At 41.6% G+C, this 23,066-nt stretch overlaps 1 protein-coding gene and 1 long non-coding RNA gene across 2 annotated transcripts in view; one reads left to right on the top strand and one right to left on the bottom strand.

Annotated features, from left to right (window-relative positions):
- The window catches only part of LOC139062206 (gastrula zinc finger protein XlCGF57.1-like), a 44,600-nt gene extending 25,151 nt beyond the window's left edge, over positions 1-19,449 (bottom strand). Inside the window, exons 1-2 of the mRNA XM_070542983.1 lie at positions 18,915-19,449; positions 10,637-10,749 (exon numbers count right to left, since the gene is read on the bottom strand). The gene's annotated coding sequence lies outside the window, so the exon portion shown is untranslated. The remainder of the gene's footprint in view (positions 1-10,636; positions 10,750-18,914) is intronic.
- LOC139062212 (uncharacterized) lies at positions 14,424-15,919 on the top strand. The gene is made up of 2 exons (XR_011515810.1): positions 14,424-14,937; positions 15,667-15,919. It is a non-coding gene; the product is annotated as an uncharacterized lncRNA (long non-coding RNA).
- Positions 19,450-23,066: the final 3,617 nt, after the last annotated feature.

Below are 23,066 nucleotides of genomic sequence, written 5' to 3'. Positions count from 1 at the left end.
TCAGCATCCCCTTTGAGCCCACCATTATATTTTATGTCTCACCACTAGGGAATCCTCTATCTTTACCACACTGGTGGTGTGATGACAGTGACCAACTTTAATGCTATTCTGACCATGTTTTTTAAAGTTATCGAAGGATAACGTTATCTAGGTGGCGCTGTGACCAACTACAGAAAAGTCCCATTGAGGTCAGCTTTGGTGACATTATATAACATTCACCAACCGTTTGTGCCTCATTGGCTAAAGGGCATGATTGTTCATTGCCATATTCAGTTTAGGGCAAATCGGAGGCCGTTTGTGGAAGTTACAGTCAAATGTAAGGTCATGGCGTCACGCCAGCATTCACCATGGCATCAAAGCCCCTCCCTTTCTGGAAAGCTATCAGATCTGAATGGTCTTTAAAACATCATGAAGACACTGTATGACCTGAGTGTCATTTTCATTAAATTAGAGGGGACAAATATAGGCATTTCACCATAAAACAATAGACTTCCTGTTGTCAGGGGGCGGGGCTTAGGTGATGTCAGCTGTCCACATTGTCGTTATCTTGAGATGTGGTCAGTGATCACACAGACAAAGTTTGAATTAAATCTGATCATGCACATGGGAGTTATTAAGTCAAGTAATGTCATGGCGAAAGGTCAAAGTTTGAGGCTTAGCCACGCCCACACCTTTATACTTATTTAAAATCCGACGGTTGAATTTTTTCCCCTTTGACTTAAAAGTACATAGCATAAGTTTGAAGGTGATCGGTGTAAAGGGCAACGGGCCATCAATGTCCAAACAACGTGTGCGAAAACCACTAAATCGAGTACTTGGACCAAAATGGCCGACCTCCTGTGCGAAATTGCGCTTGGCTCCAAGAGACTTTTTTGTAGGGCCAGAGACCCTACATGAGTGTACCAATTTTCGTAATCCTCAGTCAAACCTTGTCTTGGGGCTGACAGTTTTAATGGTCCTAGGGGGCGCTATTTCAGAATATAGGCCACGCCCACAAATCTCAGATGCCCATTTCTATTGGGGGTTAGACTAGGATCACTCACCAGACATTTTGTGGCGATGTCACGATAATTGAAGAAATGAGAGGCAAACGTATTGCCATGACGTGATGGCGAATTTCGCCATGCTCCCAAAGCCTCGCCTTTTTTCAAAACCTGCCAGTACTGTAGACCAAGTGACCTCAACTTGTCAGCTGCTATTTACCAGAGATTCCAGGTGATTGGGTAAAAGGAGTCCAATAGGGAGCTGTGAAAAAAAGAGTGGCGTGGCGAAAGGTCAAAGTTTGAGGCTTAGCCACACCCACACCTTTATACTTATTTAAAATCCGACGGTTGAATTTTTTCCTCTATGTCTTAAGAGTATATAGCAGAAGCTCGAAGGCGATTGGTGAAAAGGGCGACGGAGCATCACTCTCCAAACAACGTGTGTGAAAACCACTAAATCGCGCACTTGGACCAAAATGGCCGACTTCCTGTGCGACTTTGCACTTGGCTCCAAGAGACTTTTTTGTAGGTCCTGAGACACCACATTATTGTACCAAATTTCGTAATCCTCAGTCAAAGCATGGCTTGGGGCTGACAGTTTTAATGGTCCTAGGGGGCGCTAATACAGAAAATAGGCCACGCCCACAAACTTAAGCTGACCTTTTCTATTGGGGGTCAGACTAGGATCACTCACAACAATGGTCGAGGTGATATCACGATAAATGAAGAAATGAGAGGCAAACGTATATCCATGGCGTGATGGCGAATTTCGCCATGCTCCCAAAGCCCCGCCTTTTTTCAAAACCTTCCAGTACTGGAGACCAAGTGACCTCAACTTGCCTGCTGCTATTTACCAGAGATTCCTGGTGATTGGGTAAAAGGAGTCCAATAAGGAGCTGTGAAAAAAAGAGTGGCGTGGCGAAAGGTCAAAGTTTGAGGCTTAGCCACGCCCACACCTTTATACTTATTTAAAATCCGACGGTTGAATTTTTTCCTCTATGTCTTAAGACTATATAGCAGAAGTTTGAAAGTGATTGGTGAAAAGGGCGACGGAGTATCACTCTCCAAACAACGTGTGTGAAAACCACTAAATCGCGCACTTGGACCAAAATGGCCGACTTCCTGTGCGACTTTGCACTTGGCTCCAAGAGACTTTTTTGTAGGTCCTGAGACACCACATTAGTGTACCAAATTTCGTAATCCTCAGTCAAAGCATGGCTTGGGGCTGACAGTTTTAATGGTCCTAGGGGGCGCTATTTCAGAAAATTGGCCACGCCCACCGGATGTTCACGTCAGATTTTTTGGGGGGCCAGACTAGGATCACTCACAAGAAGTTTCGTGACGACATCTTTAGAAATAAAGAAATGGGAGGCAAACGTAAGGCCACGGCGGTACGCCTTACTTCGCCGCGCCGCCACAGCCCCGCCCTCTGCCGAAAACTCCCATAAAGTGACGCCAAGCAACCCCCACTTGCCTTGAATTACCAGCTCCAAATTTGTGGTGATTAAGTGAAATGGGGCAATTTGGGATCTTTCACAGTAAAACTTGACCTTTTTGGTCCTGAGGGGGCGGGGCTTGTGTGATGTCATCAACCGACCATTCAATTTACTTTGTGGGTCGATGACAAATGACCACAGAAAGTTTGGTAACTCTATTCCATTCAATTATGAAGTTATAGCAATTTAAATATTTTTGGCGAGTAGTCAAACTTTGAGGCCTGGCTCCGCCCCTTCAACATATACGAAAACTCAGAATCCTTATCTCATTTTGTTCGCCCATCCCTTCTGAGCAATTTTACACAATTTTTGAGACGATCGTGCGAAAAATGATCGAGCAATCCAATCAGAGACGGACCCTAAAAACGGCAAAAACGGCAAAAAATTGCCATTTCAACCCAAAATGGCCGACTTCCTGTTTGATATTGACCATGGTTGCAAGAGACTTTTCTGTGCGGACTGTTGAGTCCTACAAGTGTACCAAATTTCATAACTGTACGATAAACTAAGCTTTATGGAGAGGGTTTTTTTTCACTTTGTAGGGGGCGCTGTTCAGCCATTTTCTTTGCGACTTTTTTGGGACCTTTAAAATATCAAATTTTTCACCAGGCCTGACAAGTGTGCAAAATATTGTGAGTTTTGGGGTATGTTAAGGTCCCCAAAAAGCTGTTCAAAGGGGGCACGGAATAACAAAAAATAATAATAATCAAAGCAAAAACAAGAGGCCTTCGCAGCGCTTTCGCTGCTCGGGCCTAATAATAATCAGAGCAAAAACAAGAGGCCTTCGCAGCGCTTTCGCTGCTCGGGCCTAATTAGAATTAGTGTAACTCACTGTGTTCCAAACTATAAATCAGCCATAGCTGATTAAAAAATATAAAATGAGGTCTGGGAGTTTTTAAGTTTCATTCTTTTATTACATTTTTTTCTTAGATCTGTTTAAAGGTCACCATGGCAGCCTGTGTGTCTCCAACATCAGCTACACAATGCAGCAAGTGTAAGTTCCAAATACCTGTCTTGACCACTTCATGTATGGTTTTGTACTTTAAACAATTATGACAAACCTGTTATTTTTTTCTCCATCGCCATTTGGATCATTTGAGACAGCTAAGTAAGGCGCGGTGCCCAGAGAGCTGCAGCAACCCTCATCCACTGCAGCGGCAATGACATGGGGGTGGTCAGCAGTGTGAAGCTGGTGAACATGATGGAGGACCTGCACAGCTTCACCTTCTCCACCCTCATGACCATCATCATGTCGTCCATCACCCAAAGGTGTAGATGGAGGGCAGGTGTAAAACCTGCCAAAATTGAGTAGGCCTGGAGGTTCGTCAACAATGTAATGGCTACTTTTATTTGTAGTTTAAATGGTGCAGTTGTTGTGCATCCTCACATCAGACATGACAGTCCAGGGATATTTTTGTCAGACAGAGTTCATTTCACAAATAGGGGAAATGATATATTTTTAACTAATATTGCCGATTGTCTTAAAGGCCAGCTCCAAAAGCAGTGAAAGACTTCCAGGTGGGAGTCTCGCTGCTTTTGAATTTGGCCTTTAGGACAGATTCATTTTCAGGCAAACAAGATAAACATATCCCTGACTGTTATAGCTAATGTTTTGATGATGTAATTTATCTGTAGCCATTACACTGTTGAACTGGTCTTCCTTCAAACCACAATGTTGCACTCACTCTGCAGCTCTCTGGGCTCAGTTTATTATTAAGTTTTTTTTAATGTGCCGACACTTTGTGCCCTGTTTTATAAAATGTAGTGTTAAAAATAAATGTTTTTGCTCAATTACTGGAATTTCTTTGGTTAAGACAAAAAGTGAGGAATAATCATTTACAAGTTATTTGTACAACAGGACCATTTTAAATCCCAACAGTTTCTTAGCAGACAATAGAAATGTGTTCTTTACTAACTTTACTTGGTTTAAAAATCTTACTAAAATAAACAGAGTGCCGTATTGCAAAACCCAATCATACTAGTTATGTAAACATTAGCTTTGTAGATATTTTTACAGATATATATTTGTGTGCAACAAAAACCAAACTTAAATAATTTGTAATTCTTTATTGAAAAACAATAAAATACAGGTATACAGAAAGTGTGGGAAAATGATAATGTGAAAGTATTGCTCTTTAAATGTAATCCTATTTATCTTTAAAAAGAAAAACTCTAAAAATGTCCTGTACAGCAACATGACAGAAGAATGGTGGTCTGTCTGTCAGAATGTGCTGAACAGATTTGCTCTATCAAGAGGAGCCTTAATGTGTACGAGGTCCCCCTTGAGTAATATTGGTTTGGGTTATGTATCGCCACATCAGCATGTAAATGCTGAACCAATCTGGAATAAAGACTGCTGATAGAGGATAAACAAGTAAATAAGAGAAAAATTCATACAACTAGGAAACCAACATAAAAAACAGCAACCAGCAGCTGCACCTGTGAAGAAACATTTCTAAGAATCATCAAAAAAACGTGGGATGAACAACTATAAACATGTAAACCATGAACCACAAACATCATGAACAACAGACCGCCAAGGATCAGGTGCACTCTGGAACGGCCACAAGCACCAGAAAACCTTGCTACAGAGAACTCAGCTATGCCACATCCAGAACCGGGCTGACACAGGTCATGGGCCACAGGACACAGGAATCACACAGCGTTTCCTCCTGAAACAGAATCATTAAAATTAGAATCAAATACAAATACAATACATTGTTCAGTATGACATCAAATGGATTTTTAAAGAAGGCAATTGGACTTCTTAGGTTTCATGAATATAGGAGGGTTGATCTTAAGCCTGATTCATGCTTCTCCTGCGTCAGTGCTGAGACACGCAACTCCATTATCCGTCCTTGGTATTGCATACAGACTTCTAACATAAAGCACTATCAAACAACTATCCGAGCTGCAGTATTTCTCCGGTCAGATCTGTCTCTGAGTCCGAGAGCTCCACGAGCGGTCAGCCTGCGCAGCAGCTAGGCGCCGCATCGGTCAGACATGCACCAGCCTGACCGCTGGGGAGTACCGGATGGAAGAATGGAACACAGAAGTGTCCCTCCAAGCGCTCTGTCATATTTCAACCCATTTTTGTCTTAAATGCACTGGGTTTTACCCTTTTACCCATCGAAATATGCCCTATTAATTATTTTACCGTATTTTACATCTAAATTTCATGGTTCAACAGTACATGCTAAATGCTAAAATGATAGTTAGCTAGCTACTTCGATAAACTCAGCTAGTTTAAAGGCGGCAGTGACTGAAAATACAAATATAGATTTGAACTTACCGAAAAAAAATGAAGTGGAGACTCCTTGGACGCTCTATTACTGCAATTAATACCACAGCAAGTCATTTTGTCCAACAATTGCACAAAAAATATCCAAAACAGAATTCACAAGCACAGAGACTCAAAATCCCAAAACAGTTTCCAGGAGAGACCGAGGCTGTACTGAGGCCTTTCCAAGGAGCTAGCTCTGTGGTCACATGGGTCTGAGGCGGCGGTCACGTGTGTCGGATGCTCATTAATTATACAGAATTTTAGGCTTTCAATACACTTAAACAGAAGAGTGAGAAAAAAATTCACCCCCCTCAGAGTTGTCATGAGTGTAAACTAGATAATTTAGACAAAAAACCATTTTTTGAACCAGGCTGTAAACATGTTTATTTCTGCTGTGAAATCGGCATTTTTAACATGGGAGTCAATGAGGATTTGCTCGCTTCTGGCACCAGCCCCCAGCGGATGAGGGTGGAACTGCAATTTTTCTTACTTCCGGGTTGGGACCATTTTTAGAGCCGCATTGTGGGGGCTTGGTATTCACTCAGAGACAACAGAATAGAACGAGTCAAGTTTAAAAGTTAAGAAATTTTATTACTAACAATTAAACTAGGCTTATTTAAGAACTAAGTGTATAGTGCGACTAAAAATGGATGAGGCGGTGAATGGATGACGTGTCATGTAAATCAGAACCCGCAAATCCGAAGAAGCGATTAGTTCTGACGGGAACTGAAGATGTTGGTTTGGAATAAGCTGGGGTCCGTTTCAGAACTGCATGAGACACCATTAAGCCACGCCTACCTGCCTGGTGGAAGTCCTCTGTGAGATCAGGAATGCCGAGGTCCACCCGGACCCTCTCTGGACACCGAGCTGGTAGCAGAGCTGCGGTTCCGACCAGACCCGTCTCGAGATACTGCCAGCACACGACTCTTGTCTTGGCGTCTGTTCAGACCCAACCTGGGTCAGTGGAGCTCTTATTCTGAAAGGAGCTGTTGTCGTTGCTTGTTGTTATAGCGACTGGATTTTCTCAGCTTGTCGTGGTTCTTTCGGTTGAAGAGTTAAAGTTCAGGATTGGCCACTCCGTCACTTTGCTCTGGAACGCTTTGAACTGCATTAGAGCTGACGTGGCATCTGTTTTATACCTCGGATGTTTTGGTTTATTGTTGAATGAAAATTACCAAACACCGTCAGAAGCACGCCTCCGTCAGATCTGTAAGATTCTGATTGGATCAGTGAAAAAATGTGTCAAGTCCTTTTAACACTACGTGAAATGAGTCCTGTTGAACCATTTAAAGTTACATTACTTCATTTCTAAGATCATAATAAAATAATTAATATTTTAATTTCACAGGCCGGTCACATCTTGTTATATTGACTAACACTTTGAGGGATTAGCTTTATTAAAATAGAGTTCTTTGATTAATCAAAAGGAAAGAATTCATTCTTCTTTCTTCTGTCTTCATGCTGGAATGTAAACAGTTTAGAAACGACTGTATGACCTTCAGGCTGTTTCAGACACACTGACACTGTGTCAAAAGGAAACAGCTGTTAGGGTAGAAATGGCTCCTTCATCACGTTACACAGCTTAGCAACGTTCCTGAGATGGAAGAAGGAAGAGCCAACAAGAGAACTGGCATGAGAATCCAGGGTGACAGCTGGGTCAAAGGTCACGCCAAGATTCCTGACAGAGGGTTTGGTGTGAGAAGCAAGCTGACCAAGAGAGTCTCTGACTTTGGGAACCAGCTTCTCTGGGGCACAGATGAAGATCTCAGTCTTATCTTCATTCAGCTGTAGAAAGCTCCCACCATCCAGGTTTTAATGGAGTCTAAGCAGGAGAGTAACAGCTGCAGCGTAGACATCTCATGGGGCTTAAAGGAGATGTACAGTTGGATGTCATCCGTGTGAAGACGCTAGGAGACTCCTTTAAATGAGCTCAGCAGGTGCTGTAAAGGAAGCAGATAGAGCAGGGCCGTGCAGAGACCTTTGAAGGGGCGGGTGCTCAAAGTTAAAAAAGGGGCACATATACAGGGTTTTCCTGTATTCAAATTTGCGTGGCGGCCGCCTCCAGCTATTTTTGTGCCGCCCCAGCCTGATTTCACTCTGCCCCCAGCTATATGGATGTTACTGTAACTGCAGTTGCAGCGTTGCGCCACTACAGGGCGCTGTACCAGCAGCGGTGCACAGAAAAGCGCTAAAACCGCTGCAGAAAAAGATCAAAATTTGCTTTTCTCGCTAGTTGGTACATACCTATGGTTGGTGCTATTAACGTCCTGATTTCCCCCCAGCTCTTCCATATCGGAGCAGGGCTGTAACTGTCTGTGCGTGTCTGTCTATTTTTAAACGTAGCACGGGTGAAACATCTTTGAATTACTATTTTCCCCAGAACTTTGTTGAACAAAAGTAAGTTACGTGTAAGAAAATGCTTTTTACTGGCGCACAGTGTGGTCATCTGGATGCAGTGGAGGAAAATAAAGGAACCAGCAAAGGCACAAAGGCAGAACCGGTCCAAACTTTGGGATCAAATGTGCAGCTACACGCAGATTAGCTAACGCTAAAGCTAACAGGTAGCAGTCTCGCGATCAAGTGACACACAGAAAAATATATGATGATGATGATCGTAAAACTATGAAAGACTAAACTCTACAAGCGGATGAAAAGTCCCCACCATCCTGTTTATTCTGCATCCTGCAGCACTACGGATCAGAACCGCTGCAGATACGGGTCACATTACAGCTACGAGTCTACGGCAAGCCGTTGTAGTATATAATTCACAAACGCTTCTATCTTTGAACATAATTTGAACTGGATTATTGCTAACCCGTACATAATAGACATGCCACCATTACATTGATAGCAGCAGAAATTAAATGTTATTACCATTTCCAACACAAGTGCATGTTAATGAAATGCATTATATTTTACTGCATATATTTATGTGTTATTATGACTAAGATGAGTGTTATTAATACAAACCTAAAATGTTACTGAAATGTAGGTCAAATATATAAAAATATTTTAACTATAAATATCAGATGGGAAAAAGGAACTAAACACAAATCTGATGCATATTATTGAGCCTTTCATAATAAGAGTCTGTTATTTCAGCCTGATCATTTTGTTGTTTTATTTCATATTTTTTAGCAGCAAACCAGTTTTGTTTCACTTGAAACGTTGTCAAATGGAATATTCTATTAATCGCCAGAAGCTTAGATTAGAACACTTAACGAAAACATATTTAGCCTTTAAAAAAGTGAGGCAGTTGAATGCACAGAGTACGCATGTGCTGGCGCACGGTCAGGATGGTACCACCTCTGCCTCAGTCTGAGCCAGGAAAAACCCTGATATAGAGCAAAGTTTTTAAACAGATTCACGATCCAACAAGTTAAAAAGTTCAGATAATGAGACCCTTGGTTTCAAACAACATAATGTAAACTAGGAAAATATGTCATTAATTAAGGTAACGTTATTTCATAAACAGTTGTCAGGGTTTCCCTTACATAGGCGTAGCTGTGGCGGCCCGCCACGGCTGAAATCCCACCGCCACGCCTACAAGATCCCAAGTTTTATTTATTTTTTTTAGCTGTTTCACGAGGAAGCAGCGGGAACTACTATGTTGTTGCTTGTGATCACAGCCGGCAGGCAGCAAGGAGGAGCAGGCAGGGCAGGGTGAAGTTACAGCATAAAGGTAGCAGTGGATATAATGCTTTTTGGTTTACATGTTTCAATAGCATTAAGATAAACGAGCGTTGACGATCTTGACAGGGTTTCCTCTCCCCACCAGGATAAGCATCACTTATTCATGTAAAATTTATTTATTTTTTCATGTCTGACTTTAACCGCATCTAATACTGTATTACGGCGTGAGCGCAACAGCGACAACTTAAGATCGATGTGTGAGCAGCCTGAGAGGTCGGGTGTTTTCATCTGAACCCTTAAAACCTCCAGCAGGCTACGCTGCACTATTGACGTGTTATCGCGCAACGCTAACAACTTAGCGACGTGACATGTCTCAGAGAAAGCGTAAAAACACGTTGGACGTTTCTTCTGAAGCGGGAAAATAACACCTCTTCTTAAGCAGAGCACGACGTCGCCTCGACTGAGCTCGATAACATTGACCCAGCACAGCCACTGGGTCGTTGGAGCTGCCCCGTGACTGCCTGATGGAAAACCAGCGGGTTTCATCAGACTCGTAAAGTTTCTTGTTTTTGCTGGGGACCCCCTGTATTTTACCGCTCCCTCCTGCAGTCTTCCCCTATTAACATTTAAAATGATTCTGTAAATTCGTGTATCAATAGAAAAAAATCTCTGCCTCTGCCAGCTGCAGTAAATGTAGTCTCCAAATAATAAATAAGAGGTGCATTCATCTGTGTATCTCCTTTGATCCACATTAGTGATATTCTCAGCACCAGAACAGTGAAGCAAAGAAACAGATTCCTGAGTTTGTTATAATTTTATTTATTAGGTGCATCTAACCTGTTCTATTTTTCTCTGAAATGAGATCAAATCAGTGCTTCTATGGGTTGTCTCCACTCTGCACTAAAAAATTTTACTTTATTTAGTGACGTGCGGAGAAAAAAACCTACAAGATGCAGAAAAAAGGATAAACCTCCAACCTTCATATTGTCAGCAATAAACACAGCAAAACTTAACTTTCATGACCAAAAAAAAAAAAACCCATAAAAATTATTCAGTAAATCAGGAGAGCAGGAACAAGTCTCATTTCTGATTTTACATAAAACGCTTTGGGGGGTTTTAGAGCCCCAGTAGTGCTAAACATAAACAGATCATTATTTTAAAGATTGAACCTCATTCTCATAATTTCACTGTAATGTCCCACCATAGACTGACCATGTATTCATTCATTCATCCACCAGTACCTGTGTCCATGCTGTCCAGGTCCAGGTGGTGAAGAACACACGATGAATCAGTCCCAGCTGATGGATGATCCTGAAGTGGTAGCAGGTTTTCTTTAGCCGTGTTTAGCTAACAGCTGCAATAGAAACAAAGCAGGAGAGCTGATTAAGATGCTGCTTCAGAACAACGCAGGAGATTAAAGATCCAACGCTTTGGTTCTGATCAGCTGAGGACAGGTCCAGTCTGGAAAAGAGGACCTTTGCTCACCAGAGTTCACAGAGTTCTCTTCTGTTCTTCCAGCTACAGACTAAATTGAAGATGGATGCTCTACAAAAATACTAACAACGGTTTCTCCTGTTTAGTTCTGTCTGGTGGCTCACTAAAAGTCAAATCCAGCATGGCAGCATCTCATGGAGCCAACAAGGAAAGCAAGGTGTGATATCAGCAGAGGGCTGGAAGCTGAAAAGGTAAAGAACAACACAACCTGAGGGTTCCTCGTCTCCAGCTGAGCCAAGAGCACTAAAGGGTTTCGTTTAGAGTTTACATGAAGAAGTAGTGAGTTTATTTATTTATTCTTTATTTAACCAGGAAGGTCCCATTGAGATCACAAACCTTACTTTCAAGGGAGTCCTGGCCAAGAGGCAGCTCCACGGACGTGTAATGTACATGAAAACACAGGAATCCCAGCTAAATGAACTTTAGGTGTGTTTTAGCAGAATGCTATTGTGTTTTCAGTATTATTATTGATTACTAAGTCATTATATTATACATTTACTCAGTAGAATGTGTCTTTCTAAAGTAGGGCTGCTCGATTATGGCAAATAATAATCACGATTATGGTGAGCACCGTGTCCTCAGAGAGATTAGTTATTATTTATCAGCGTGAGGAACTTATTTCTACCTTATTTATAAACTATTTATTTACAAGTCCATCAGTTAATGTAATAATTGTCCCAACCACAGCTGCACCCCTCACCCCGGTCTCACAGCAATCGGGGCAAGCTGCACGTGTGTTTTGCGCACCGCACACGCACATTTAGCCGTTTTTAGCGGCTCAGGAGCCCGCAGGTGCGGTGTGTGTGTCACTCACTCTGGTTAATCCAACAAGGAGCCGGCTCTGAGAGCTGTTTCTTTAGCAACCGACACGTCACTACATCATTCCCTTTCCTAATGTCCTGAAGAACGGTCCGGAGCGCAGGCGGAGTGTTTAGCTAACCTGCAGGAAACGTCGACGACAGTTATCCAGAAAGTAGCTAAGGGTTACCAGAGATGTTTCTGAGGTGTTCGCTAGGTACTTTTAAGTTAAAAAGTCAAGAAGGGGGTCTGAAAAGCTGCTAGAAATAGCATCAAAGTCACTAAGTTGGCAACACTGTGGGAGGAGCACTTCATTTGCAACTCGGGGCAGCGCAGGCGGGAGGAGCAAATAATCGGCTTGTTTTGTTTTTTATAATCGTTCAAAACTCAGATCGTAATCGTGATTAAAATTCGATTAATTGAGCAGTTGTATTTATTTTTATTTACATGTAAACAGCGCCGGCGCTCCGCACACGCACACCACGCACAGCCTGTAGGGCACCACGCCAGGGGAGGGGCACCAAATGCAAGCTTGTGAAAAAATAATATGTATATGATAAAGACAGATTTCAATTAGAAGATGTGGAAAGCAAGTTAACAGCATGTTTACAGAGAGAAAACAATACAAAAAGGAAAGGAGATGGACCGTGTCCCCCCCCCCCGCAGACACCTGCGGAGGATGCCGCGGGCACAGTCATGGCTCCGAAAAGGCTGCAGGAGTCTGGGGCAGTAAAGAGCCAAGCGGGATGATGCTGTTGGTTCGATTGCAGATAAGACAAGTATTTTAATGGAAATTCTTAATTTTTTTTTTTATCTTTTTCTAATTTTAAACACGGGTGTGGTGAAGTTCAGAGGGTCGTTTGACCTAGCTTAAATTCTGACTTTTTACTGCTGTTAATTAATCTGTTTTTGGTCAAATTTTATTGAGTTTGGTAAGCATGCTGCTTTTCAGGACTTTTATTTGGTGTTTTTCGCACTCTGCTTCCGTACATTTAACATTTTGACTCTATCTGCGTGGTTTGGGCAGATTTCGTTCTCTGCTTCTCCAGTCTGTTAAAAGTATAATGCGCCACTCTGTCCCGCAGCCTCCCGTCCGCCTACCGGGCGTTCATTAGTAGCTGAGTGAGAGAGGCTGAGAGGGAGAGAAACTCAGAGAAGCTTTAGAGCTTTTTTACTGCTGGAGAAAAAAACGTAGCAAGTCATCATCTTCCTAAATGCAGTTATTCTCTTCTGAATCAGCACTTCTTTAAAGAAGAAGAAATAGTTAAATGCAACAAAGGGAAATCAGTCTGTTCATGCGACTTGTATCAACAAATAAGTCTGAACTAGGGCTGTCGCGTAACCGCAAAATGAAATATCGCAATATGAAGAAGCCCACCGCGCTGCATCATGGGCCACCGGGATTACTGAACTTGGTTCAACTCAATGATGCATGTTGAGAAGGATGGCTGCACTGGTATCAAAACGAAACGTTACTTCGCTCCTTTGGGGGCACTTTGGTTTTCAGTACGTCAGCTGCTGCGCAGCCAGAGTCCTTGGCCGAGACAGAGCTGCCACCAGCGGCAAATAAATAATAATAAACGCTCGGAGACCTGCTGAAGTCCCGGACAAGCACTGCTTCTGCAGCCGTCCCGAAGAGAGTTTGAGCCGAGCTGGAGCTCACTCGCTACCTGCAGGAGGAATGCATCCACCCTAAAGAAACCCCCCTGACATGGTGGAGCAACAACCGGGAGAGATTCCCTTTGCTCGCCAGAGTCGCACGCAGGTACGTGTGCGTTAGTGCAACGAGCGCACCATCCGAGAGGGTTTTCAGTGTTGCTGGAAATGTTGCCACCCCTCTCAGATCCTCTCTCAAACCGTATATGGTTAACATGCTGGTTTTCCTTGTGGGTAACAAGGACGTGACCGAGCTATAAATCACCGTCATTCGTGTGTGTGAAAGTGAAAGTGAAATGATAGTGCGCCCGCCCACCGGCGCGCGCGCGCCCGGTACATGTAATTTTTTATGCTTGTTTTTAAAAACTAAACAAAATGGGGACTTGTTTCTTATTTGTTAGATGCTGCAGCCAAATTTGCATTTAAAAGTTTAACCTTCTCCTGAATTTTGTTGTTTTTAAGTTCAGTCGGACTCCGACTGTCGGAGAAACAAACGTTACTGCGATCTGTGTTGTTACTGCCCTTTGATCTGCATTCAGTAAAGTGTTATAAAAGAAGGCACGGCAATTTTTAACCTTTTTTAAATGTGTAAACATTATGTTTAGATTAGGGCCGGGACTTTAACGCGTTAATTACGATTAATTAGAAAAAAATAACGCGTTAAAAAAAATTAACGCATTTAATCGCAGCTTGCACTTCAAGCACGGCGGAAACTTTGTCATTGCACGTTTTCCTCTTAGACCGATATCACTGACGCACACAACAATGCACAGTGCTAATGGCTACTAAAACGTAATAAAAGCAGAAAGAAGTTGCCTTGCTTGTACTGATGTAGGATTTAGGAAACACGTCCGAATCTTTTCTTAACTTGGGAAAAAAAAACTTCCAGACAACAACGGAGTTCGTGTCGCGGACATTTTTCAGAGATCGTCTCTGCTGCGGCTGCAACGGGAACTTTACAAAAGTTGCGGTAAGCTATATTTTTAACATTTACGTAACATCTGTGCAGCGCTGGAAGCACCAGACAGAATAATTCTGTGCCCTAACAGTAGTTTATGAAAGTAGTCAAGTAGAGCTGAAACAACTAATCGATTTAATCGATTATAATCGATTATTAAAATAGTTAACAACTTTTTTAGTCATCGATTAGTTGTTTAATAATCATATTTTACCGCATAAAGTCTATTTTTACCACAATCTGACATCGGTTACAAGCTGTTAAATTTGCCGCCAGTGTGTGGCAGTAATGAGCCACTGATCTACCAGTGGAGCCGTAGAAGAAGAAATGAGCCAATGAGTGCCCTCGGTTTTCATGACGTATCAGTTACTGACGCTCATCTTGCTGTGAGAGATGGCGGAACAAGAGGAAATACGGAAGAAAATAGAAGCGACAAAACTTTAGAGAAACCCCGGACAAAAACCTCACGAGTATGGGAGCACTTCAGTCTAGATGCCTTGAAAAGGCAAAATATGCAAAAACCATCTAGCATGGCACGGAAGCACGACGTCCCTAAGTGAACATTTGAGACGAAAACGTGGGGGCTGAGGAAGAGCACCGCGGTCAAGTGAGCCGTCATTTGGAAGAGCCAGCCCGGTAAGTAACAGAAAATAAACAAGCTGGACTTAGTGTTTTAGCTGAGTTCGTTATAGTGGATGTTAAACATGTTTTTTTGTCGCGTCAGTCTACGGTGTTCTACTTCTGATTGACTAGATGCAATCGTGAATCTCCTCCGTGTTGTGAATCATGCGCTTGCCAAATTCAGCACGTCTGTTTATAAGAATGTTCTCGTTAAGAGAAAAACGGCACAAACTCATAACTATGTTCCTCATTCAAAAAAGGACAACTCTGCGGTGAAAAATATACAGACGAGCTGTGTCCAGGTGAATATAACGCGGCATAGTTGTACGCTTTCAATTTTTAAATACAGGAGAAATTCAGAAAAAGTCATTTTTTTACTATTAAAAGGCTGTTTTACTGTCTAACGCTGTAAAACGCCTCACAACACATTTTTATCATGTTTCTTAAACAGTATTACACAAAATAAACATTTTTCACATTTCTCTAGCTAATTTAAACACTCCCGACTCAAAGTAAAAACCTCATGAGCTCCTTACTTAGAGCTTTTTAATAGTAAAAAAATTAGACTTTTTTTCTGAATATCTCCTGTTGCGGGCTATTTTGTAGAACGTAACCCTCAAAATAAATGATCACTGTATATTGTTAATTAATTCAAATAATTTAACATTGATTTAGTGTTGTAGTGTGTGTGCTGCTTTATTTTATATGTGTACTTATTTCAGTCTATTTGTGTTTCTTATGCAGAAAAAAACAAGCAACGATGGACAACTACATGGGGAACAAGACACTCACCCCCCAGCAATTCATACCACTTACAAACTCTATTCTAAACATGCTGGTAAAAGACATGAGGCCACTATCCATGGTGGAAGGAGCAGGCTTCCAGCTAATGCCAAAAAATTATTCTGGACTGATATTTTGCACTGTTTAGCTCATTTTCTACTGCTGACTGTGTTCATGTGCAATAAAATAGATTGCAGTCAACTGCACAATTCTCTTATGTTTTTTTTTTTTCTTAACTGAAATGCATCCATCACTTGTATAGGTTAAATAGCTAAACAGTAACAAACCGATTAATCGATTAATCGAAAAAATAATCGACAGATTAATCGATTATGAAAATAATCGTTAGTTGCAGCCCTATAGTCAAGACAAACAAGAGGCACCTGGCTGCCGCTGGGAGAACGCTCCGTGTTCTCACTGCACTAGTGTTTAACTGCATGGATCTGCAACTGTAAACAATCACAAACAACGTGTCTTAAAGTTGAAAACAGAAGTTTAAGTTAAAACAGAAACACTAAAACTTTTCTGATTATTTTCTAAACAATTCTGTCGGGGAATTCTACGTTTCTGAGATGAGTCGCTGTCTAAACATCACATGCATTACTATCTGGGGCAGCGAGGAATGAGGAAGTTGTGATCAGGCTGGAGATCACACCAGATTCGCTGCTGCAGGCGTGAATCTGCGGTTCTGCAGCATCCCCTTATTAACGTGACATCAGGACTTCCCATGTAAGGAAGGTCCGCTCACCTGTTCGTCAGATCATTATTTCCTCGCCATGATCTTTTATCATCCCATCATCCTCCAGTCAACCAACTGGAACCAGTTAGCGTTCCTGATCATTCTCGGAATATGTCATGCCTGCTCTGGTGTTAAAAGTTAGTACATTTAAGTCCTAGATCATATTTGTGCCTGTTCTACTGTCATTTTGAAGGATTATTATTTATATGTGTGTTTTTACTACATTATGAGCAGAAATGCTAATACAATCTCCCAATTATACAAACAAGTGAAACTGGAAAAATTAGAATCTGGTGCAAAGTCAAAATTATTTCAGTAATTCAACTAAACAGAGAGACTATTTAAAGGCTCAGGAACCATTTGCAGGTGTTTTCTATTTGTAATTATAAATTTTAGTTGATTTGGGTTTTGTTTCATATCACACAGTGACAATTGAATAATTAAAATGCATTTTTTTATTAAAAGCTTTAGTTTACAGTAATAACCATGTCTAATGTTTGATTCTCTGTCTCATAATTTTAATTAAAAGTTTTACTTTGAGAGCGCATTTTCCTGAACGATTAAAATGCGATTAATTGAGATTAATTAATTACAAAGCCTGTAATTAATTAGATTAATTTTTTTAATCAAGTCCCAGCCATTGTTTAGATAGTACTGCAATAAAAAAAGGGCTGCAATAATATCGCACACCGCAATATTAAGCCACCCTGAATCACCGCAGGGGGAATTCCTCAACCGCGACAGCCCTAGTCTGAACAGTGTTAAAGGTTGTTCATCTAAAAAATACACCTGGAAGAGTTTGAAGATTATTTTGTTTTAATAAGTTCATCTTAAAACATCTTTCTCAAGTAAAATAAAGTTTCTTCTGTGAGGTCAGATAGGCCCATCTGTGCTGTTTTGAAACAGAAATAAACAAATGAATCATATTTGTCCACCCAAATACTTAAATATCACAAAAACAGGAAGGACAAAAACACTGTCAAGGTAAAGTAAGAAGTTTTATTTTTAAATAAGCGGCTGTTTGTGATTAATCATGAGTTAATTATGGACATGATTTATATCATTATTAAATATCCTATGTAGCCTATAGGCTATGTAACTGAGATTTAATATGAAAAATTTGACAAAACCTATTTTCAAATGAGGTATTTGCTCTATGTTGATTTATATTTCATAAACATTTACGGGCCAAGAGGAACATCAGCTGCTGATGGTATAATTTGAAGAAAAAAGTCCATTATGCTAACCTCCTCCCTTCATATTCAGAATTTTCTAGTTGTGTATAAAATGTGTATATTGTGCCTCTCTAGTTCTTAATAAAGGTTAAATAGTTTTGAGTTTAGTCATGTCACATGCCAGTGATTTATAAGCCAATATTAACCTATAAATAATCTATTGCAGTATTTTTATCATGGTTTAAAACTTTTATCTTATTATAGAATGAATAAGACAAATTATCTTTTTGTGTCTGAATGCAGGCTCAATGAACAAGTACATTCAAGGAGGAGCTCACGCCAAAAGTTCAGATCAGCCCTCCACCAGCAGTTCAAGAGCTCAAGATCAGTTGTCAGCCATCACGTCTGAACCTTCTACAACATCACCCAGCCCTGACCAGGAATAACAAAGTAAAGCACACCTACAGACCGAGCACAGCCCACAGCCAGCACTTCTGAAGGCAGAGTGAGTCCTGGGTCTGAAAAAGCATCTGAAAATAACATTGGAGAAACACATGTGCCACAACCGGTGCTTGTGGTGTGTGGACCTGTTACATAGTTCTAAATAATAACAATATGGAGTTCCTGTGTTGTGTGTGTTATATTTTGTAAATATCAATCCTACTTTTTGGAAATAATAAGCAGTTTGTGCATACAAGAGAATTAAAGAGAATTTAAGGTGAAGAGCTTGCACATACTGTGTTATTGTGTTGTTTTTTCTGCATGGGGGGGGGCACCACGATGCCTTTGTGCTTAGGGCACCAAAATAGCTAGCAACGGCCCTGCATGTAAATATGCATCCCTGAAAAACATCTGCTTAACGAATGCTCTGAAACATCAGCTGGCATTTCTTTTTAGCCTGTTTTGTCTATTTAATACTTGCTACTTGGTTCATTTTCATGCTGAATGCTGCTGAGTAAACTTCTGTCTGTAGCAAGGAGCTGCTGTTAAGTGTGTGTGTGTGTGTGTGCGTGCGTGCGTGCGTTTGTGCGTGCGTGTGTGTGTGTGTTCTATGGATCTCTTTATTAAAACTATTTAACGGTAATAAAATAGTTTGTTGATTTTAAACAGGGAAACCCCACTCGCGATTTAGCGATAGCATGATGCTAACTCCATTAGGCCGCTAGCGTGCTTTCCCTCACAAAGAAACGGTGTCCACTCACCAAGTGAACTGCTCCACTCACTAAAGACGGTAAATGTTCCAGATCCAACTACGTTACTGACTGTACTACCGACTACTGACTACCAAAACTCACCAAGTCCACCGAGTTATCTCAGAACAGCACAGCTTCTAGGTCGTGTCTCGATGGCTTCCAAAGTTGAACCGTTCAAAAGAACTCGTGGTTCAACAGGAAGATAAGAGCTGAAAGGGGAGAATCCCACTTCCTCTTTTCAAAATAAAATACGTTTCAAAATAAAACAATGCGAGGAGATGGAGGGCTAGGCAGATTTCACCCAATATAAGCGTTTTATCCAGATCCAGCAGCTGAAAGGATGATCAAGTATTTGATTGCTCACAAGAAAATACCTTCCGATCTTCCAAAACACTGATCACCAGCAGCAGAGACGCCAAGACTCTCATGGATTCCCCACACATCTCATTCCATCTGAGGCTACATGCACACAATGTGGACAAAACACTCTTGTTGGTCCTCAGCTGATAACTGCAACTGCTAAAATAGTGACTCATAATGGTGTAGTTAAAGGTTTGCAATTTTCAATGCTTTGATTAGAAATATAGTTAACTGTAGTTTCCATCATTCCAGCTCTAGGATGTAATTGTAAAATGGTTTTTGTTTTTTATCCTTTTAGGTACATCGACATACAGGAAAGTTTGCCCCAACTGTGACATGGTGTAGCGATCAAGACTGGCAAGATGGCGTCCACAACTGTGATGATCATTTGCTACTGTCAATACATTTTTGCCTTGTGTTGAGGAATGCACTGCAGGTTAGTTCATGCTTTTACTTATTAGTTATGTAAAAAGTAAAGTTCATATTTATTCAATTTAAATTAAATGTTGACACATTTGTCCAAAAATAACTAAAATATTCTAATTGTGTTCTCATCAGTGGCGGGCAGTGCATTCCACCCCTGCGCCTTCTGTGATTTCCTATTCAATCCAATCTAAATTAATACACCTTAAAATACCATCAATATGACATCACAGCTGGAGAAACCTCTCTCTTTCACTCTCTCTCTCTCTCTCTCTCTCTCTCTCTCTCTCTCTCTCTCACACACACACACACACACACACAAACACACGCGCGCGCGCGCGCACACACACACCAGTGGCTGGTCAAGACATGTAATTTCCGGAGCCTTTGAAATCAAACTCGCATTCCCAATTGAGAGTAGGAAGCTGACCACGGATACTGTCAAATCTCAAAAATGAAAGACAGGTTTAAGAGATGAGACAATAAAATAAATAAGTAAAGCAAAAACATTTGCATTTGTTTAGGAGAAAATGGCACCGCGAAACAATGTTGGCGCAGCTGCACACACCACGTTGTACACAACATTAATGGCATAGAAACAGAATAATTTCATTTAGCCATTTTATTTCGTTACCAATTCTTGATTATTAACGAAATAAAATGACAAAACATAAAAAAAAACTAATAAAATGTTTCTACTCACCAACATAAATGTCCAGCATGGATCTCCTCCTCTCCTGCTCATTTGAAAATAAAATCCATCCTTCTTTCTTTCCTCAGGAAAACCTCAATGGCTCTGTCATACAGTTTATCTGTGCGCTTCAGGTCCATGAGTAGAGCCTTTTCTATGGACATGGAGGCTAATGCTGAAAGCCGTGTCGGTCCGGTCGTGTTTCTGGCGTACGTTTTTACGCGCTTTAATGCTGAGAATGAGCGCTCAACAGAGGCAGTGGACACCGGGATAGTCACAGCCAAACAGGCCAGGGCGTAAAGTTGTCCCATACTCTCACTCAGGTTTTTGCTGAGAAGAAAATCGTGTAGATCAGCGGGACTTTTTCCTTCAAAATCAGCCATAGCATACATTACAGTCAGTTCTGTTTTAAGTCGGGGAAGATCAAACAGTGGTCCGTGGCTCTGTGTTAAGCTGGAGAAGGCTGCTGTCGGGAATATTTTTCTGTATGTCTGAAAGTGCTGGGGGTCAAGAAGGGAGAGAAACATCAACATTTCATGGTCCTGAAATCGATTCCTTGTCTGGGAAAGAATGTTGTCCAGAATGCTGTTGTGGAGTTTTTGGTAATGTGCACGGAGATCACCTTGCGCCGTGCGTTGGCCTCTGCGCACACTTGGACCACTGGAGGCGCGCATTGCTTCTTCATATATCTCACTGAAATTGCCCCTCTCTTGCTCAACTTTGTCACAAAACTCGTTCAGCCTGGCCATGCAGAATTGCACATCCAATGATTTGGTCTGCAGTATTCCAAAAAGCACATCAGCATACTCAAAAAGCCCATTGAATGTGTTGAGCAAAAAACAAAACTCAAAATCGTCCAGCCGTGCGTTAAATCCATCTGCAGAAAGCACGGTGTCCTCATCATTCTCGTCGTGATAGTCCAGTATGTGACCAAACAACTTCTTTAGAGCAACTCGATTCTCAAAGACTGCATTCACCAATCTTGATGAATATTGCCACCGTGTTGGCACAACACGAGGAATACGCCATTTGCACACATCATCCAGCAACTGTGTGCGCTTCGGGGATCTGGAGAAAAACGCAGCGAGGCCATTCAGATTGGCAAAAAAGACCTTGCACTCTTTAAGCTTTGAGGCCCCTTGAGTCAGCACTAAATTAAGACGATGTGCATAACAGTGAATGAATAAGGCCATAGGTGCCTTTTCCTTAATTTTAGCCTGCACCCCGTTTAGTCCAGATGCCATCACCGCTGCACCATCGTAACACTGTGCAACAACTTTGTCCAAACAGCATTCATATTCCTCAAGAATATGGAAAATAAGCGCGGCAAGGTCATCAGCTCGCCTGCCACTCGTTACATCCACAAATTTGACAAAACGCTCCTTGACACCTGTGGCTGTCACATAGCGCAGGGCGAGTGCCAGCTGTGCCACGTTACCCACGTCTGTGGTTTCATCAACCATGACGGCGACAAAAGGGGCTCTTCTGATCTCCATTTTGATCTCATCTCCCATCACTTCAGCAATAGCATAAATGAGGTCATTTTGTATTCTGCCTGATGTCCCAGTAAAGACCCTGTTGGTGGTCAGGTGGTAATGCAAGTCGGCGTCATGTTCAGCAAGAAAAGATAGAAGCTCCGCATAATTACCTCTATTTAATGACTGGGGGTTTTCATCATGTCCCCTAAATGAAAGTTCTTGTTTACCCAAAAATATGACACAATCCATCAGCCTTTTCAATATCTCCCTATTTTTCTTCACCTTTTCGTTGTGGAGCTCCGTGTCCTTGCGCGCCTGTTCACTGAGCTGCAGATCCACTCGGGTGTCCCCAAAGGTTTTTAAAAGCACCGTAGCTTGTAAGTGGCCAGCCGTGCTTTGGTGTCTCTTTGCTGCCTTGGTGAAACAACTTAAATTGGCAAATCCAGTAAAACTCCAAATACCAAATCGATCTGATGCGAGCAACAGGCATTCCCAGCAGAATAGCCTGCAGCGGTTCTCTGAAGCTGTTAGCCATGGGTACCGTTCATAGTTGCTTGCCTGAAAATGACGAACAAATCCTTTCCCCTGCTGGGACAAGCCAGCTAGCATTGGAGTCGGACGACCTGTTCTCACAATATCCATTTTTTCTTGAAAGGTCCGTCTTGAAAATGGTGTGGCAAGTAAATCTACCACCAAGTCCGTCCCTTCTCCTCTTTCAGCCATCATTTGTACAAAAATACACCGATAGCTGCCTATAGGTACAAATCTTTGTGTTTAGTTTTGATATTTTGCTTAATGCCGCTAGAAAAGTTCAAACTACTGCTTATCCAATCACAGGATGCGTTCATGTCAACTTTTGCGTGAGGCCAGCTAGCTGGCCCGGGCCAAGCTGACTCGTGAGCTGATTGGCTATCGCAACTGGCTCGTCTCTGTTCACTTACAGCGGACAGTGGGCTTCTCGATTGATTCTGAAGGCCTAGAGCAGACTTAATCTGCCTGAAAACACAAGCTAGCTTAAATCTGATTGGATAACACCCAGCCTTGGTATTTTAACACTGGAAGCAGCGCAACCAAGTGGGTATAATAGGATAAAAAGAAAATTGACCAGTGAACATATTTTTATTGAAAGAATATTTACCAAAGGAAAAAAAATACACTTACGTTTTTGAGTAAGTTTAGGCCAGCAGAGAAGGCTTTGCTGGCCCTGACTGCCCACCACTGGTTCTCATATTTCTGCAGCAAATGCACTCAAATGTGTTTTTTTGTAATGTTGAAAAGAACTGCTGCTGTTTTGATTTTTTT

The sequence above is a fragment of the Nothobranchius furzeri genome, chromosome 12, assembly GCF_043380555.1.
Source record: "Nothobranchius furzeri strain GRZ-AD chromosome 12, NfurGRZ-RIMD1, whole genome shotgun sequence".
Taxonomy (NCBI): domain Eukaryota; kingdom Metazoa; phylum Chordata; class Actinopteri; order Cyprinodontiformes; family Nothobranchiidae; genus Nothobranchius; species Nothobranchius furzeri.
The sequence above is the reverse complement of the archived record's forward strand: the minus strand, read 5'-3'. Positions and strand labels throughout refer to the sequence as shown.